A 20,785-nucleotide genomic window follows, 5' to 3' on the forward strand; every position below is an offset into this window, starting at 1 on the left:
TGGACTTCGTTTTCAAATGATCATCATCTGGTGAATGGCACAGTTTTTTTGTTTATTGCAGTTCACTTGCTATTGCTATAAATCTTTTTTGATATAATGCGTGTGAAACATTGTTGCATTTGAACTTTAGATCATCAGTTATTTTGTGTGCTGAACGTGATAAAGTATTTTTATAATGAGAAGTAATAGCTGGCTTGTTAATTTCGTGTTGGAACTACTAAATGGTTATTTATCTATTGTTATGACTGGGGTCTACTGGCTTATTTATTGTTGAGTGAATGGGCTGCTTATTTTTTTACATTATTTGATGCTGTGTGTGACTGCTGTTTCTATCAGCGCTCTCTTTCAGCATGCTGAAATAGCATTGGCAGCGCTCCTATTTTCTTTGCTCTGATCCGCAGTAACTGTCCATGGTCCTGAATCAATAGTTAGTCCGTCGTATGTGTGGTTGAATTTATTCCGCCACTGTGTGACACTTGTCTTTTGGAACTGTTTCTGTGAAATTATGTATGGCTTTCCGGCCTTATATAACGGTGGCATATGAATGCATTTCTAAAGGCAGCCTAAACCAGGGTTTCCCAAACTTGGTCCTGGGGCCCCCCCTGGGTGCACGTTTTGGTTTTTGCCCTAACACTACACAGCTGATTCAAGTAATCAAAACTTGATGATGAGTTGGTTATTTGAATCAGCTGTGTAGTGTTAGGGCAAAAACCAAAACGTGCACCCAGGGTTTAGGAAACCCTGGCCTAAACAACGCAATTATCACAACAAGATGTAATAAGGCTTTTTTTCCTGGCTTGGTTCCCCCGTGATTTACACGTACTTCTACTGTTGATGTGTCCTCAGGCCTGTTTTAATTTTGTAATCAAAAAGCATTGCTTTTCTTGCACTAGAGTCTGCACTAGAATGGTCGACTACACAATATAATGTTGGGCGCATTAAGTGATGCTCTGATTCTGTTATTTTCTTGAGGTTTGAATTTGATTTGAGGTATTGGAATTTTTTCCCCAACTGAAGGCGTAGGTCCAGTAGTCACGGTTCGCCACTGATAGGTAGAATACAAGATATATAGATGTAATTACACACAATGGAATGAAATCTCATGGGATTTCACACAGTATCTTCCACATAATTAGATATGACTAATAGTATATTATTTTATGATATTTCATATTTACATGACTGTGGAACTAGCGGTCCCAGAGGAGTATCAGTCAGTCTATACATAATAATTCAGCTGTAAATGGTTTCATTATGTAATGTTGTTACATAACTGGCCTGGAGAAGGGTAAACACAAAGACCATTCAATAGCCACTGAGAGAGAGAAAAAAGAGAGCGAGAGAAAGAGGGAGACAATAAACCACACAACTCTGACAGATAATCTCCATAATCGTGACTCGAGTGTGTCAAGCCCTCTCTTACTGGTTCATTAAGGCAGGAGCAACAGGAAGTGGAGGAGATCGAGGCGGTGTCGTGTGTGTGTGTGTGTGTGTGTGTGTGTGTGTGTGTGTGTGTGTGTGTGTGTGTGTGTGTGTGTGTGTGTGTGTGTGTGTGTGTGTGTGTGTCTGTGTGTCTGTGTGTGTGTGAAAATATCCATATCAAATAACCATGGAGAAATAAGCAAAATACAATTCTGGTTGATTTAATCTTGTGAAATACTTTATATGTTGAAATGATAATCAGTTAATTCAAGATGGAACATGGTATTTAGAAAGGCTTTTAAATTGTTATTTTAACAAATACATTTGTAAGAATCAACAAAAACACACAACTTCTCTCAGGTACTGTATTTCATATTTGCTATCTCTGCTTTTATAAACAGAAGTCATATCCAATCAAACTGGATCATCATCTATTTGCTATACAAAGAAGCATTATTATTTTAGGCTTTAATATTTCCCTGTCCCTAGTCTCGTGTAGGCATACCTCCAATAGGGAAGCCTGGTTCTCGACGAGGCTACGCTGTCCCCTATCTAACAGTCATACAATAACTGTTTATTTGTTTCTGTATTGAAACAGCCAGTCAGTCAGACAGTCAACCCACCTTTATTGGCCATATACATGAGGTAAGCCAGCACAGGATGATCATTCCTTAAAGGCACCTTTACCGTAACCATAGTTTCAAAGACAGCATAGCAACAAGAATGGGGTGAAGAGACTTGCTAAAGAGACTGACAGCTCCAATCCAGCAAATGCCATGGCTGCCTGCTTGCCGGTGAGTTGTATTTGTGAGGGGAGGGATGCTGGCAGGGATGGGGGAGGGCATGCCTGTGGACACATGCCATCACAATTTTCACATTGCCAATGAATAAATTGTAGTAGGGGGAATTTAGAGGATTACTACTGGATTATTACAGTGCATTCGGAAAGTATTCAGACCCCATCCCTTTTTCCACATTTTGTTACGTTACAGACATATTCTAAAATTGATTAAATATTATTTTTTTCAATCTACACACAATACCCCATAATGACAAAGCGAAAACAGGTTTTTAGAAATATTTGCAAATGTATTAAAAATTAAAAACAGATACCTTATGTACATAAGTATTCAGACCCTTTGCTATGAGACTCGAAATTGAGCTCAGGTGCATCCTGTTTCCATTGGTCCTTGAGATGTTTCTACAACTTCATTGGAGTCCACGTGTGGTAGATTCAATTGATTGGACATGATTTGGAAAGGCACACACCTGTCTATACACCTGTCTATATACCTGTATGTATATATATATATATATATATATACAGTCATGGTCAAAGGTTTTGAGAATTACACAAACATTAATTTTCACAAAGTCTGCTGCCTCAGTTTTTATGATGGCAATTTACATATACTCCAGAATGTTATGAAGAGTGATCAGATTAATTGCAATTAATTGCAAAGTCCTTCTTTGCCATGAAAATGAACTTAATCCCAAAAAAACATTTCCATTGCATTTCAGCCCTGCCACAAAAGGACCAGCTGACATCATGTCAGTGATTCTCTCGTTAACACAGGTAAGAGTGTTAACGAGGACAAGGCTGGAGATCACTCTGTCATGCTGATTGAGTTAGAATAACAGACTGGAAGCTTTAAAAGGAGGGTGGTGCTTGAAATCATTGTTCTTCCTCTGTTAACCATGGTTACCTGCAAGGAAACACGTGCCGTCATCATTGCTTTGCACAAAAAGGGCATCACAGGCAAGGATATTGCTGCTAGTAAGATTGCACCTAAATCAACCATTTATCAGATCATCAAGAACTTCAAGGAGAGAGGTTCAATTTTTGTGAAGAAGGCTTCAGGGTGCCCAAGAAAGTCCAGCAAGCGCCAGGACCGTCTCCTAAAGTTGATTCAGCTGCGGGATCGGGGCACCACTAGTGCAGAGCTTGCTCAGGAATGGCAGCAGGCAGGTGTGAGTGCATCTGCACGCACAGTGAGGAGAAGACTTTTGGAGGATGGCCTGGTGTCAAGAAGGGCAGTGAGGAAACCACTTCTCTCCAGGAAAAACATCAGGGACAGACTGATATTCTGCAAAAGGTGCAGGGATTGGACTGCTGACGACTGGGGTAAAGTCATTTTCTCGGATGAATCCCCTTTCCGATTGTTTGTGGCATCCGAAAAAAACTTGTCCGGAGAAGACAAGGTGAGCGCTACCATCAGTCCTGTGTCATGCCAACAGTAAAGCATCCTGAGACCATTCATGTGTGGGGTTGCTTCTCAGCCAAGGGAGTGGGCTCACTCACAATTTTGCCTAAGAACACAGCCATGAATAAAGAATGGTACCAACAAATCCTCCGAGAGCAACTTCTCCCAACCATCCAAGAACAGTTTGGTGACGAACAATGCCTTTTCCAGCATGATGGAGCACCTTGCCATAAGGCAAAAGAGATAACTAGGTGGCTCTGGGAACAAAACATTGACATTTTGGGTCCATGGCCAGGAAACTCCCCACACCTTAATCCCATTGAGAACTTGTGGTCAATCCTCAAGAGGCGGGTGGACAAACAAAAACCCACAGATTCTGACAAACTCCAAGCATTGATTATGCAAGAATGGGCTGCCATCCGTCAGGATGTGGCCCAGAAGTTAATTGACAGCATGCCAGGGCGGATTGCAGAGGTCTTGAAAAAGAAGGGTCAACACTGCAAATATTGACTCTTTGCATAAACTTAATGTAATTGTCAATAAAAGACTTTGACACTTATGGAATGCTTGTAATTATACTTCAGTATACCATAATAACATCTGACAAAAATATCTAAAAACAATGAAGCAGCAAAGTTTGTGAAGAGCAATACTTGTGTCATTCTCAAAACTTTTGACCACGACTGTACACAAAATAGTCCAAATTGGTGAAGCGAAGTGAAAAAAATAACTTGTTTCAAAAAATTCTAAAAACAAATAACGGAAAAGTGGTGCGTGCATATGTGTTCACCCCCTTTGCTATGAAGCCCCTAAATAAGATCTGGTGCAACCAATTACTTCAGAAGTCACATAATTAGTTAAATAAAGTCCACCTGTGTGCAATCTAATTGTCACATGATCTGTCACATGATCTCAGTATATATACACCTGTTCTGAAAGGCTCCAGAGGGGCACCACCAAGCAAGCGGCACCATGAAGACCAAGGAGCTCTCCAAACAGGTCAGGGACAAAGTTGTGGAGAAATACAGATCAGGGTTGGGTTATTATAAAGAAACTTTGAACATCCCACAGAGCACCATTAAATCCATTATTAAAAAATTGAAAGAATATGGCACCACAACAAACCTGCCAAGAGACTCATGGACCAGGCAAGGAGGGCATTAATCAGAGAGGCTACAAAGAGACCAAAGATAACCCTGAAGGAGCTGAAAAGCTCCACAGCAGAGATTGGAGTAACTGTCTATAGGACCACTTTAAGCCGTACACTCCACAGAGCTGGGCTTTACGGAAGAGTGGCCAGAAAAAAGACATTGCTTGAAGAAAAAATAAGCAAACACGTTTGATGTTCGCCAAAAGCCATGTGGGAGACTCCCCAAACATATGGAAGAAGGTACTCTGGTCAGATGAGACTAAAATTTTGCTTTTTGGCCATCAAGGAAAACGCTATGTCTGGCGCAAACCCAGCACCTCTCATCACCCCGAGAACACCATCCCCACAGTGAAGGATGGTGGTGGCAGCATCATCAGTTTCCCAGGGACTGGGAAACTGGTCAGAATTGAAGGAATGGTGGATGGCGCTAAATACAGGGACATTCTTGAGAGACTTGCCCCAAGAGACTTGCAGCTGTAATTGCTGCAAAAGGTGGCTCTACAAAGTATTGACTTTGGGGGGGTGGTGAATAGTTATGCACACTCAAGTTTTCTGTTTTTTTGTCTTATTTCTTGTTTGTTTCACAATAAAAAATATTTTGCATCTTCAAAGTGGTAGGCATACAGTGGGGAAAAAAAGTATTTAGTCAGCCACCAATTGTGCAAGTTCTCCCACTTAAAAAGATGAGAGAGGCCTGTCATTTTCATCATAGGTACACGTCAACTATGACAGACAAAATGAGGGAAAAAAATCCAGAAAATCACATTGTAGGATTTTTTATGAATTTATTTGCAAATTCTGGTGGAAAATAAGTATTTGGTCACCTACAAACAAGCAAGATTTCTGGCTCTCACAGACCTGTAACTTCTTCTTTAAGAGGCTCCTCTGTCCTCCACTCGTTACCTGTATTAATGGCACCTGTTTGAACTTGTTATCAGTATAAAAGACACCTGTCCACAACCTCAAACAGTCACACTCCAAACTCCACTATGGCCAAGACCAAAGAGCTGTCAAAGGACACCAGAAACAAAATTGTAGACCTGCACCAGGCTGGGAAGACTGAATCTGCAATAGGTAAGCAGCTTGGTTTGAAGAAATCAACTGTGGGAGCAATTATTAGGAAATGGAAGACATACAAGACCACTGATAATCTCCCTCGATCTGGGGCTCCACGCAAGATCTCACCCCGTGGGGTCAAAATTATCACAAGAACGGTGAGCAAAAATCCCAGAACCACACGGGGGGACCTAGTGAATGACCTGCAGAGAGCTGGGACCAAAGTAACAAAGCCTACCATCAGTAACACACTACGCCGCCAGGGACTCAAATCCTGCAGTGTCAGACGTGTCCCCCTGCTTAAGCCAGTACATGTCCAGGCTCATCTGAAGTTTGCTAGAGTGCATTTGGATGATCCAGAAGAGGATTGGGAGAATGTCATATGGTCAGATGAAACCAAAATAGAACTTTTTGGTAAAAACTCAACTCGTCGTGTTTGGAGGACAAAGAATGCTGAGTTGCATCCAAAGAACACCATATCTACTGTGAAGCATGGGGGTGGAAACATCATGCTTTGGGGCTGTTTTTTCTGCAAAGGGACCAGGACGACTGATCCGTGTAAAGGAAAGAATGAATGGGGCCATGTATCGTGAGATTTTGAGTGAAAACCTCCTTCCATCAGCAAGGGCATTGAAGATGAAACGTGGCTGGGTCTTTCAGCATGACAATGATCCCAAACACACCGCCCGGGCAATGAAGGAGTGGCTTCGTAAGAAGCATTTCAAGGTCCTGGAGTGGCCTAGCCAGTCTCCAGATCTCAACCCCATAGAAAATCTTTGGAGGGAGTTGAAAGTCCGTGTTGCCCAGCGACAGCCCCAAAACATCACTGCTCTAGAGGAGATCTGCATGGAGGAATTGGCCAAAATACCAGCAACAGTGTGTGAAAACCTTGTGAAGACTTACAGAAAACGTTTGACCTGTGTCATTGCCAACAAAGGGTATATAACAAAGTATTGAGATACTTTTGTTATTGACCAAATACTTATTTTCCACCATAGTTTGCAAATAAATTCATTAAAAATCCTACAATGTGATTTTCTGGAGAAAAAAAAATCTCATTTTGTCTGTCATAGTTGACGTGTACCTATGATGAAAATTACAGGCCTCTCTCATCTTTTTAAGTGGGAGAACTTGCACAATTGGTGGCTGACTAAATACTTTTTTCCCCCACTGTATTGTGTAAATCAAATGATGCAACCCCCCCCAAAATCAATTTGAATTCCAGTTTGTAAGGCAACAAAATAGGAAAAATGCCAAGGGGGTGAATACTTTCGCAAGCCACTGTACACCCCCAGAAAGAATGATACTTTTTTTTTTTTTTTTGACAAGCGACCACTTAGATATGGTAATTTTTTTAGAATGTTTGAGATTTACGTAGGCATTTGTGAAAATTCTATAGCAATATGGAGTGGGAAAAGCGGCCGTGCGTTTGGACAATTAACAGACACTGCAGGAAATAAAACTGAATAACAACATTGTCTTGTCCAGTACCGGAGTCTATATAGACCGGTGCGCTATAGGCAATCAGAGCTACAGCAGCCCTTCATAGAAACAAGCCATTTGCCACACAGGCCTGCCGACATTCACTTTGAACTGGACTGTGTGTTTACAGGCAGTTGCAACAGGGCAACTTTAGATCATTAGAACGCATTTGCCAAAAGCCACAAAATACACCTGAATGGATTTCTGCAAATATGTAAACACCACGGGAGTCCTCTTACATTTGGGAACTTTACAGTCCTATTGATCAAACAACCATGAAAAGGTAGGCTCTCTCTCCCTCAGTTATACACATTAACAACAACATCATCAACAACTAATGCTAGCCAGAGCAAGATGAGCTCAAATCTAACAAAGGAACATTAGATAAACCCTCTTAAACTTTTTCAGGTATTTGGCTGTCAAAATTGCACTGATAAACAATGAGGAATTGTAGCCTCCTCGTCCTTCTGCAGCTTGAAAACTTGAGCGTGCATAACTAGTCTGGGTTTGACTAGGCCATTCCAAGATATTTAAAAGTTTCCCCTTAAACCACTCGAATGTTGCTTTAGCAGTATGCTTAGGGTCATTGTCCTGCTGGATGGTGAACCTCCGTCCCAGTCTCAAATCTCTGGAAGACTGAAACAGGTTTCCCTCAAGAATTTCCCTGTATTTAGCGGCATCCATCATTCCTTCAATTCTGACCAGTTTCCCAGTCCCTGTCAATGAAAAACATCCCCACAGCATTTTATTTATTTGTATTTATTTATTTCACATTTATTTAACCAGGTAAGCCAGTTGAGAACAAAAGCAGTGTGATAAAAACAACAACACAGAGTTACATATGGGGTAAAACAAAACAAAGTCAAAAATACCACAGAAAATATATATACAGTGTGTGCAAATGTATCAAGTTATGGAGGTAAGGCAATAAATAGGCCATAGTGCAAAATAATTACAATTAGTATTAACACTGGAATGATAGATGTGCAAGAGTTGATGTGCAAATAGAGATACTGGGGTGCAAATGAGCAAAATAAATAACAATATGGGATGAGGTAGTTGAGTGGGCTAATTTCAGAAGGGCTGTGTACAGGTGCAGTGATCGGTAAGGTGCTCTGACAACTGATGCTTAAAGTCAGTGAGGGAGATAAGAGTCTCCAGCTTCAGAGATATTTGCAGTTCGTTCCAGTCATTGGCAGTAGAGAACTGTAAGGAATGGCGGCCAAAGGAGGTGTTGGCTTTGGGGATGACCAGTGAGATATACCTGCTGGGTGTTGCTATGGTGACAATGAGCTAAGATAAGGCAGAGATTTGCCTAGCAGTGATTTATAAATGGCCTGGAGCCAGTTGGTTTGGCGACGAATATGTAGTGAGGACCAGCCAACAAGAGCGTACAGGTCACAGTGGTGGGTAGTATATGGGGCTTTGGTGACAAAACGGATGGCACTGTGATAGACTACATCCAATTTGCTGAGTAGAGTGTCGGAGGCTATTTTGTAAATTACATCGTCAAAGTCAAGGATCGGTAGGATAGTCAGTTTTACGAGGGTATGTTTGGCAGCATGCGTGAAGGAGGCTTTGTTGTGAAATAGGAAGCCGATTCTAGATTTCACTTTGGATTGGAGATGCTTAATGTGAGTCTGGAAGGAGAGTTAACAGTCTAACCAGACACCTAGGTATTTGTAGTTGTCCACATACTCTAGGTCAGACCCGTCGAGAGTAGTGATTCTAGTCGGGTGGGCGGGTGCCAGCAGTGTTCAATTGAAGAGCATGCATTTAGTTTCACTAGTGTTTAAGAGCAGTTGAAGGCTATGGAAGGAGTGTTGTATGGCATTGAAGCTCGTTTGGAGGTTTGTTAACACAGTGTCCAATGAAGGGCCAGATGTATACAAAATGGTGTTGTCTGCGTAGAGGTGGATCTGAGAGTCACCAGCAGCAAGAGCGACATCATTGATATACATGGAGAAAAGAGTTGGCCCAAGAATTGAACCCTGTGGCACCCCCATAGAGACTGCCATAGGTCCAGACAACAGGCCCTCCGATTTGACACATTGAACTCTATCTGAGAAGTAGTTGGTGAACCAGGCGAGGCAGTCATTTCAGAAACCAAGGCTATTTAGTCTGCCAATAAGAATGCGGTGATTGACAGAGTCGAAAGCCTTGGCCAGGTCGATGAAGACGGCTGCACAGTACTGTCTATTATCGATCGCGGTTATAATATCGTTTAGGACCTTGAGTGTGGCTGAGGTGCACCCATGACCAGCTCGGAAACCGATTTGCATAGCGGAGACGGTACGGTGGGATTCGAAATGGTCGGTGATCTGTTTCGAAAGGCAGGGCAGGATGTATATAGGTCTGTAACAGTTTGCAGAGGAGGGTGCAGAGCTGGTGGCCGGGGTAGTGGTAGCCAGGTGGAAAGCATGGCCAGCCGTAGCAAAATGCTTGTTGAAATTCTCGATTATTGTAAATATATCGGTAGTGATAGTGTTTCCTAGCCTCAGTGCAGTGGGCAGCTGGGAGGAGGTACTCTTATTCTCCATGGACTTTAAAGTGTCCCAAAACTTTTTGGAGTTAGTGCTACAGGATGCAAATTTCTGTTTGAAAAAGCTAGCCTACGCTTTCCTAACTGCTTGTGTATATTGGTTCCTAACTTCCCTGAAAAGTTGCATATCGCGGGGACTATTCGATGCTAATGCAGTACGCCACAGGATGTTTTTGTGCTGGTCAAGGGCAGTCAAGTCTGAGGAGAACCAGGGGCTATATCTGTTCTTAGTTCTGAATTTTTTGAATGGGGCATGCTTATTTAAGATTGAGAGGAAAGCACTTTTAAATAACAACCAGGCATCCTCTACTGACAGAATGAGATCGATATCCATCCAGGATACCTGGGCCAGGTCAATTAGGAAGGCCTGCTCGCTAAAGTGTTTTACGGAGCGTTTGACAGTGATGAGGGGTGGTCGTTTGACCGCGGACCCATTACGGATGCAGGCAATAAGGCAGTGATCGCTGAGATCCTGGTTGAAGACAGCGGAGGTGTATTTAGATGGTAAGTTAGTCAGGATGATATCTATGAGGGTGCCCGTGTTTACTAACCAATACTTCGGACTAAACTTTTTCAATACCTGGGTTGAATACCCATTGTTGGCTTAGTTAGCATTTACTGGTAGATATCATAAATTGAAATGTCTTTCCTACCCTACTAGTTACCAACGTCATTCTTTTGTAAGCTGCTCCATGCCAAAACCAGTTGAGAGCTGCACACTCTTGCCGCCTGCGGATGATATTCCGCTGAAACTATGCTATGTGTGCGACGCGCATGTGAATATATTTAACGTGTTTTGCGATTGTGTAAGCTACTTTGTGCATGATTTCTCTATTATACTACATAATTGATAAGTCGTCCACTACACTACTTTGATACGCATCAGTAGGGATTAAGAAGTGAGTATACACAATGCCCACTGAAAGAAAAGTGGGTATACAGTTTATACCTACGTATATCCTCCACTACACCACTGGCCCTTTTGTGTTTTACACACTCTCCTACATGAGTGCGCTAGTATTACGGTTGCTGTCCTTTCAGAATCACGCACCTGTCACACACTGAAGGCCTACAGGTTCGCCACTGCGCAAACATGTCTATAATAGACAGTGGCGATTTTAGCATGTAAATCTTGGTGGGGCAAACAAAATAATAATGATTTGGATGTATGCCAGCAAAGCCACTACACAACACAACACAACACTAAACAACACATTCATTGCACTATAACGGTGACAAACGGTGCCCACAAACTGTTAGGGCCTACATAAAGCTGTCCCAACAGCAGAGTCCCTACAGCAGTCCCAACACCTTACCACTGCTACACCTGGCTATCAGCGGAACCTTGTTCATTCAGCCTCACTTACTGCCTTTAAAAAAAACTTAGCTGATATGGCTGGCTTGCTTAAACAAATGTGATTTCTACTGACAATTGAGATGTACAAACTATGGCATAAGGGGATGACGAGCGGATAAGAGGCAATCCGTAATTTCGAATAAGACATCTCGAGCAAGGACAGACATAGTCAATATAACTATTTGATCAGCACTTTTAAAATGTAAAGTGACCGAATTCAGAACATGGGCCGTTCTGACAATATTCTCCCTGTGTACAGGGTGTAGTATTCTCCCTGTATACCAAGTCAGAACCGTAGGATAAATAAAGGGGGCATATAAACAGACAATGAAAGCTCTTACAATATTCGATGATGACATTTCTCTAAAACAGGCTATAGGCTATATGTGCACAACCAAGTCAGAACAGTAGGCTAAATTATGAGGGGAAAAGGGACCCAATTATTAGGGTGAGGCAGATGGGCTACTAACAGCTTACTACACAACATACACTCAGTGGTGTACAAAGTACCTGATTGTCATACTTGAGTAAAAGTAAAGATACCTTAATAGAAAATGACTCAAGTTAAAGTGAAAGTCACCCAATAAAATACTACTTGAGTAAAAGTCTAAAAGTATTTGGTTTTAAATATACTTAAGTATCAAAAGTAAATGTAGTTGCTAAAATATACTTAAGTATCAAAAGTAAAAGTACAAATAATTTTTAATTCCTTATATTAAGCAAACCAGAAGGCACACTTTTTATTTATTTACGGATAGCCAGGGTCACACTCCAACACTCAGACATAATTTACAAACAAAGCATTTGTGTTTAGTGAGTCCACCAGATCAGAGGCAGTAGGGATGACCAGGGATGTTCTCTTGATAAGTGTATGAATTGGACCATTCTCTGTCCTGCTAAGCATTCAAAATGTAACAAGTACTTTTGGGTGTCAGGGAAAATGTATGGAGTAAAAAGTACATCATTTTCTTTAGGAATGTAGTGAAGTACAAGTAAAAGGAAAGTACAGATAGCCCAAAAAAACTACTTAAGTAGTACTTTAAATAATTTTCACTTAAGTACTTTACACCACTGCATACACTTAGTATTACTTTCTTAGCTACTGTTTACATACAGTGGGGAAAAAAAGTATTTAGTCAGCCACCAATTGTGCAAGTTCTCCCACTTAAAAAGATGAGAGAGGCCTGTAATTTTCATCATAGGTACACGTCAACTATGACAGACAAAATGAGAAAAAAAAATCCAGAAAATCACATTGTAGGATTTTTAATGAATTTATTTGCAAATTATGGTGGAAAATAAGTATTTGGTCAATAACAAAAGTTTCTCAATACTTTGTTATATACCCTTTGTTGGCAATGACATGTTTTCTGTAAGTCTTCACAAGGTTTTTACACACTGTTGCTGGTATTTTGGCCCATTCCTCCATGCAGATCTCCTCTAGAGCAGTGATGTTTTGGGGCTGTCGCTGGGCAACACGGACTTTCAACTCCCTCCAAAGATTTTCTATGGGGTTGAGATCTGGAGACTGGCTAGGCCACTCCAGGACCTTGAAATGCTTCTTACGAAGCCACTCCTTCGTTGCCCGGCGGTGTGTTTGGGATCATTGTCATGCTGAAAGACCCAGCCACGTTTCATCTTCAATGCCCTTGCTGATGGAAGGAGGTTTTCACTCAAAATCTCACGATACATGGCCCCATTCATTCTTTCCTTTACACGGATCAGTTGTCCTGGTCCCTTTGCAGAAAAACAGCCCCAAAGCATGATGTTTCCACCCCCATGCTTCACAGTAGGTATGGTGTTCTTTGGATGCAACTCAGCATTCTTTGTCCTCCAAACACGACGAGTTGAGTTTTTACCAAAAAGTTATATTTTGGTTTCATCTGACCATATGACATTCTCCCAATCCTCTTCTGGATCATCCTCTAGCAAACTTCAGACGGGCCTGGACATGTACTGGCTTAAGCAGGGGGACACGTCTGGCACTGCAGGATTTGAGTCCCTGGCGGCGTAGTGTGTTACTGATGGTAGGCTTTGTTACTTTGGTCCCAGCTCTCTGCAGGTCATTCACTAGGTCCCCCCGTGTGGTTCTGGGATTTTTGCTCACCGTTCTTGTGATCATTTTGACCCCACGGGTGAGATCTTGCGTGGAGCCCCAGATCGAGGGAGATTATCAGTGGTCTTGTATGTCTTCCATTTCCTAATAATTGCTCCCACAGTTGATTTCTTCAAACCAAGCTGCTTACCTATTGCAGATTCAGTCTTCCCAGCCTGGTGCAGGTCTACAATTTTGTTTCTGGTGTCCTTTGACAGCTCTTTGGTCTTGGCCATAGTGGAGTTTGGAGTGTGACTGTTTGAGGTTGTGGACAGGTGTATTTTATACTGATAACAAGTTCAAACAGGTGCCATTAATACAGGTAACGAGTGGAGGACAGAGGAGCCTCTTAAAGAAGAAGTTACAGGTCTGTGAGAGCCAGAAATCTTGCTTGTTTGTAGGTGACCAAATACTTATTTTCCACCATAATTTGCAAATAAATTCATTTGAAATCCTACAGTGATTTTCAGGAAAACATTTTTCTCAATTTGTCTGTCATAGTTGACGTGTACCTATGATGAAAATTACAGGCCTCTCTCATCTTTTTAAGTGGGAGAACTTGCACAATTGGTGGCTGACTAAATACTTTTTTTCCCCACTGTATCTCCCTGGCAAATTAAATAATTTATGCAGCAGCATACAAGACATTTTTGGACTCACCTTGTTGTGCTGTGCTTACTTGAACAGGAAGGTGGCGCGGCGGTCCTTTGTGGGCAAATTTTGTCATCAAACTTTGTCATCAAAGTCTGACATTCTCTGGATTTATGGTTCTTTCAAGACAACTGGCAACTCTGAAAAATCAAGGTTGAATCATGATGGCGTCAGTGATCTTCAGGTCGGAGCTCTAGAAAGAGGCCAGAGTTCACAATGTGCAATTCCGAGTTGGATGACCGCTCAAAACTTATTTTCCCAGTCGGAGCTCGTTTGTTTTCGAGTTCCCAGTTGTCTTGGACTCACTAAAGTCTGAGAATTCCCAGTTCTGAGTTTCCAGTTGTTTTGAACGTGGCAGAAGTCATGCTTGATTGACAGAATGGCCAATGTTGAATGTTTATCCTTTTAAGCTTAGAAAAGAGACCCTTAAACCCAGACTTGGACCACACACCCACTACACTGAATAGCAGGCTAGTGATTGCTTTGCAATGCTTGCAGTTAGCCACTGATTCCTTCCAAACCACTCATTGTTGAATTTGCAGTTTCCAACTTGTTGTGTAATGTTTATGTCCAATGGCCGATGAGCACTGATACGTTTTTCCATAATTTCTCTTCATATGACAAAGATCGATAAGGATTTGCCAGTAGATTGTCGACTTGATTCATGATGATGACTGCTAGCTTACTAGCTAAGATTTTGAAAGTATGATGTTGACATGATCAGTCCAATCAAAGCTACGGTAGATATAACGTGATTTGATGTCATTTTATCTGTGGCCAATGACCTTGAGTCTACTTGGATGGGCACTTCTAATGTAACACTATGGCAGCACCTAAGGGGCTTGAATTTTTGAGCTCTACCCGTAGATTTTGCGATGACATAGTGTCCCCATGAGTGACAGAACACTGAGCCAATCACGGCTTAACTAGAGAACATAACCAACCCCTACGCTATGTATTTTCCGCTGGCTGCCCCACCACCACAGAAAGCACTGAGCTATGCTGAAACACCTGCATTTTGGTGTTGCCTTACTCAATTATTATTATTTTATTTTTTTACATTGTTTGCAAACTGATATGTGACACGTATTAATGCCAAAATAACATGCAAACCAGGCAACAACAACAACAAAAAATTATTATACTGCCCCACCTGCCCTGAATGACAGGTCGCCAACTGATAATAGATAAGGCTGTTAAGATATTGTTTCAAGAAAGGAGTGTATATATTTTGCCTGGCGAAGCAGTTTTATGCACTGACTGAATGGAAGCTGATAATTATTAGTTTTTTACTCAGCATGGTCTCGGCTAGTCTCGGGAAGAAATTACGAGTCCTCTCTGTCTGAGACCGAGTCAAGACCGAGTACAAATGTATCCGACACCAAGACAAGCCCGAGACACTCAATATGTGGTCTCGAGACCGGACTCGAGACCCGAGTACTACAACACTGCTTTAGGAGTTAGTAAGACAGCACAAATGAATCTGGGAACAGGCTATATCTGAAGGAGTTGGTTCTCGATTTGTAGGCTTATTTATAAAAGTCAACAAAAAAGAGACACATTCTCCTGTTTAGACGACCACTTCTGAAGCACTGATTCTATACATTCCAGAACATTCCTTGGAACATTCCTTCCTGTCAACATTTTAATTTGGTATTCAGTGAATACTTGCTCCCTTAAGAGTTATATTGTCTGCTGTGCATGAAGCTGTATTTGTCTCAGTAACCAAGCTCAGTCTGATTGCATGGAAGATAGGAAAGTGCGATCTGTCACTGTGGCATTGTGGAATTTGAAGGGCTGTCAACTAACTTAATATGTTGCTACTACACTACTATTACCAAAGTGCCTATGATGATCTAACATTTTTGGTCCTTTATAGCTCAGTTGGTAGAACATTGCGCTTGTAACGACAAGGTAATGGGTTCGAGTCCCAGGACCACCCATACGTAAAATGTATGCACGCATGACTGTAAGTCGGTTTGGATAAAAGCGTCTTATATATTATATTTGATAAAATGTTGAAATAAAGTAATTTGTCAACATGTTAAAGGTATAGATCTACAGATACTGAGTGCCCTCAATCGGTCTCTTCTGAATTGAACTAAGTTCACAGCTTTAGCTCCTGTTATTTTTCTATCACTCTAATAATATATTTGTTGTATGACTTCACAACATTGCTACATGTACAAATGACTGTATTTTCTCATTCAATGGATTTATAAGTAGGTGCATCAGATAGTATTGACTAGCTTTTGTACATAAAATCCAGTTTGATTGAAGCTCAGTAAAGATGTTTGCCTGTATAATGTATTTGTTCCAGGTTCTCCAAAGTGCCTGTTGTCTATTCACTGTCCTTCTATCCACTGACATGCAGGCAGCACGTGAGGCATGACACAGTAGCCAGGCTACTTTTGGTTGCCATCCATCCATGATTATTTTTCCGCTCACTTATTTGTGATCCAACTATTGATAGACCCATACAGCCTCTGAACTTTACCACTACTAAACCACTGAGGATATGATTAGTCTGTAATGCAAACTTGTAATTTGTGATCGACAACCTGCCCAAGTGTTTGGCCATGAGAGGATGCTGTAGGACAGGTTAAAATAGGGAATCAGAGTACAGTGCCCTCCACTAATATTGGCACCCTTGGTAAATATGAGCAAAACGGGCTGTGATTTTTTTTTATTTGCTGTTTGTCCTCTTGGTCTTTCATTCAAAATATTCACAAACATCAAACCTTTAATTGAAGTAAAATGATCCAAAAAAATAAATGTGAAATAAATATTTTTCTCCGAAACATGTGTGCCACAATTATTGGCACCGCTAGAAATTCTTATGAGTAAAGTCTAACTGAAGTATATTCCCGTTCAAATTTTACGTTTTTAAGTTCACCTGAGTGATTAGGAACACTTAAGTGGTAAGCCATGACTTCGTGTTTCACTGGGGTATAAATATGAAGTGACACACAGGCCAAGTTCCCATAGTCATCCATCACTATGGGAAAGACCTGAGAATAAAGTAATGATGTGCGACAAAAGGTTGTTGAGCTGCACAAATCAGGAAATGGCTGTAAGAAAATAGTTAAACGGTTGAAAATGCCCATTTCCACTATCAGGGCAATAATTAAGAAGTTTAAAGCAACTGGAGATGTTAACAATTGGCCTGAAAGAGGACGTGTGTCTATATTGACCCACGCACAGTGAGGAGGATGGTTCGAGTGGCCAAAATATCTCCAAGGATCACAGCTGGAGAATTGCAGACGTTAGTTGGGTCTTGGGGTCAGAAAGTATCCAAAACGACAATCAAACGCCACCTACATAACCACAAGTTGTTTGGGAGGGTTGCCATAAAAAAGCCTTTGCTGTCATCAAACAACAAACTCAAGCGCGTACAGTTTGCCAAACGTTACTGGAACTTTCAATGGGACCGGGTTCTATGGTCAGATGAGACCAAAATAGAGCTTTTTGGAAACAAACACCAGAGGTGGGTTTGGCGAAGACAGAAAGATAGCCATGCAGAAAAGAACCTCATCCCCACTGTGAAGTATGGTGGTGGATCTTTGATGTGGTGGGGTTGTTTTTCTTCCAAAGGCCCTGGACAACTTGTTAGGATGCATGGTATCATGGACTCCATTAAGTACCAGCAGATATTATATCAAAACCTGACTGCCTCTGCTAGGAAGCTTAAACTGGGCCGTGGTTGGATCTTCCAGCAGGACAATGATCCAAAGCACACCTCAAAATCAACACAAAAATGGTTCACTAACCACAGAATCAAGGTTTTGCCATGGCCATCCCAGTCCCCTGACCTAAACCCCATAGAAAACCTGTGGGATGAGCTGAAGAGGAGAGTCCACAAGCGTGGACCTCGGAATCTGAAGGATCTGGAGAGATTCTGTATGGAGGAATGGTCTCAGATCCTTTGCCATGTGTTCTCCAACCTCATTACGCATTATAGGAGAAGACTCAGAGCTGTTATCTTGGCATAGGGAGGTTGCACAAAGTATTTGTCACGGTTTCGGCCGAGGCTGCTCCTCCTCCTTGCTTGGGCAGGCTTCGGCGGTCGTCGTCCCCAGAGTACTAGCTGCCACCGTTGTATGTTTTCGATGTTTGTTTGGTTTTGTCTTATTTGTACACCTGTTTCCGTTTAGTGTTAATTATGTGTCCTATAAGTTCTCGTTTTGTTAGTCGTGTGTTGTGTGTAATTGTTCCGCCTGTCAGCAGGTGCTGTGATTGTTTTGCTCCATTGTTTGGAGAGTTTTCGCACTTGTGTGCGCGCTTATTGTATTTTGGTGTTTACGCACGGTGTGCGTAATCGCTCGCCTCCGGGCTCTTTTGAGGCCCGTTTGTATTTCGTTGTCGTCTACTAAAGTGTGTTGGACGAAGCTTCTGTGTCCTGCGCCTGATTCCTGCACCACATCCACATTCAGCATTCTGACAGAATTACACACCTACTATGGAATCAGCAGGAGCAGCAGCAGCGCCCGAGTCGTTGGAGGAACGCGTCCGCGGGCAGGACGACAGGATCCATCAAATCGGGACCGCCCTGCAGGACGTGATAAATACTCTGCACCGATGGGAGAACAGAGGGGTACCCACACCTCCACCTACCTCACCACCACCATCGGCCAGTCCGTCCATCCAAGCTCCGGAACCCAGTGGGATTCGGCTCTCGCTCCTGAGGGCGTATGATGGCACCGCTGCCGGGTGTCAGGGGTTCCTCCTGCAGGTGGAACTCTACCTGGCCACCGTACACCCGGCGCCCTCGGGACACGAGAGCGTTTCCGCCCTCATCTCCTGTCTCACCGGCAAAGCGTTGGAGTGGGCCAACGCCGAATGGAGGGGGATAGACGCCGCCACTATCACCTACGCTGAGTTCTCCCGCCGCTTCAGGGCCGTGTTCGACCATCCACCTGAGGGGAAAGCGGCGGGGGAGCGTCTATTCTACCTCCGACAGGGGAGGAGGAGCGCCCAGGAGTTCGCCTTGGAATTCCGGACTCAAGCGGCGGATGCAGGGTGGAATGAGCGGGCCCTCATCGACCACTATCAAAGCAGTCTGCGGGAGGACGTCCGCCGAGAGCTGGCCTGCAGGGACACCAACCTCTCGTTCGACCAGTTGGTGGACATGTCCATCCGTCTCGACACCCTGCTGGTCACCCGCGGACGTCCCGAGTGGGGGCCGTCCATTCCACCCTCCAGCACCTCCGAGCCGAGCCCTATGGAGCTTGGGGGTGCTGGCGCTAGAGAGAGGAGGAGAAGGAGCCCGAGGGGGGCCGTCCCCTGCACCAACTGTGGCCGTGGAGGGCACACTGCGGTTAGGTGCTGGGGAGGGTCTCCAGGGGGACGAGACAACAGGCCACGCACTGGGGAGTCCTTCCAGGTGAGTAGACGCCCCACTTACCCAGAGCTCTCTGTTGTGCACCTATGTATACCTGTCAGTTTTCCACAGGTTGCACCTCATTCCCAGCATAAGGCGCTAGTAGATTCAGGCGCAGCTGGGAATTTTGTTGATCAGAATTTTTGTGTAAAGTTAGGGATTCCCCTCCTTCCTGTCAATGCTCCCTTCCCTGTACATGCACTAGTTAGCCGCCCGTTGGGATCGGGGTTGATTAGGGAGGTCACAGCGCCACTTTGGATGAGTACGCAGGGGGGTCATGAGGAAACTATTCAGTTAAATCTGATCGACTCTCCTGCGTATCCAGTGGTGCTGGGGCTTCCCTGGTTGATTACCCATAATCCCTCTATTTCGTGGCAACAGAGGGCTCTTAAGGAGTGGTCTGCCCAGTGTGTGGGGCGATGTCTGGGTGTTTCCGTGGGGGCGACCTCGGTGGAGAGTCCGAACCAAGTGCCCGCAATGCACATTCCCCCTGAGTATGAGGAGGTAGCACTCGTGTTTAGCAAGGCGAGGGCGACGCGATTGCCACCTCATAGACAGGGGGATTGTGCGATAGACCTCCAGGCAGGAGCAGCGCTTCCGCGGAGCCATGTGTATCCTCTGTCTCAAGAGGAGAAGGGGGCTATGGAGACATACATAGCCGAGTCTCTGAGACAAGGATACATACGGCCCTCCACTTCCCCTGCGTCCTCAAGCTTCTTTTTTGTGAAGAAAAAGGATGGAGGATTGCGCCCGTGTATTGATTACCGTAGTCTCAATCAGATCACTGTGAAATACAGTTATCCACTCCCTCTGATTGCGACTATGACGGAATCATTACACGGAGCGCGTTTCTTCATAAAACTGGATCTCAGGAGCGCCTACAACTTGGTGCGCATTAGGGAGGGCGATGAATGGAAGACAGCATTTAGTACCACCTCGGGTCATTACGAGTATCTCGTCATGCCATACGGGTTGATGAATGCTCCTTCAGTCTTCCAATCCTTTGTGGATGAGATCTTCCGGGACATGCAGGGGCAAGGTGTGGTCGTGTACATTGACGACATTCTAGTGTACTCATCTACCCGAGCCGAGCATGTAGCTCTGGTGCGCCGAGTGTTGAGGAGGCTGTTGGAGCACGACCTGTATGTCAAGGCAGAGAAATGTCTGTTTTTCCAGGAGTCTATCTCCTTTTTGGGTTATCAGTTGTCCGCGTCAGGGGTGAAGATGGAGGTTGACCGTGTGTCAGCCGTGCGTAATTGGAAAACCCCAACCACGGTTAAAGAGGTGCAGCAGTTCTTGGGTTTTGCGAATTACTACCGGAGGTTTATCCGGGGTTTTGGACAGGTGGCAGCTCCCATCACGTCTCTTCTGAAGGGGGGTCCGGTGCGCTTGCAGTGGTCAGCTGAGGCGGACAGGGCTTTTGGGAGACTGAAGGGCCTGTTTACT

This window comes from Coregonus clupeaformis, chromosome 15, assembly GCF_020615455.1.
Source record: "Coregonus clupeaformis isolate EN_2021a chromosome 15, ASM2061545v1, whole genome shotgun sequence".
NCBI classification, from domain to species: Eukaryota; Metazoa; Chordata; class Actinopteri; order Salmoniformes; family Salmonidae; genus Coregonus; species Coregonus clupeaformis.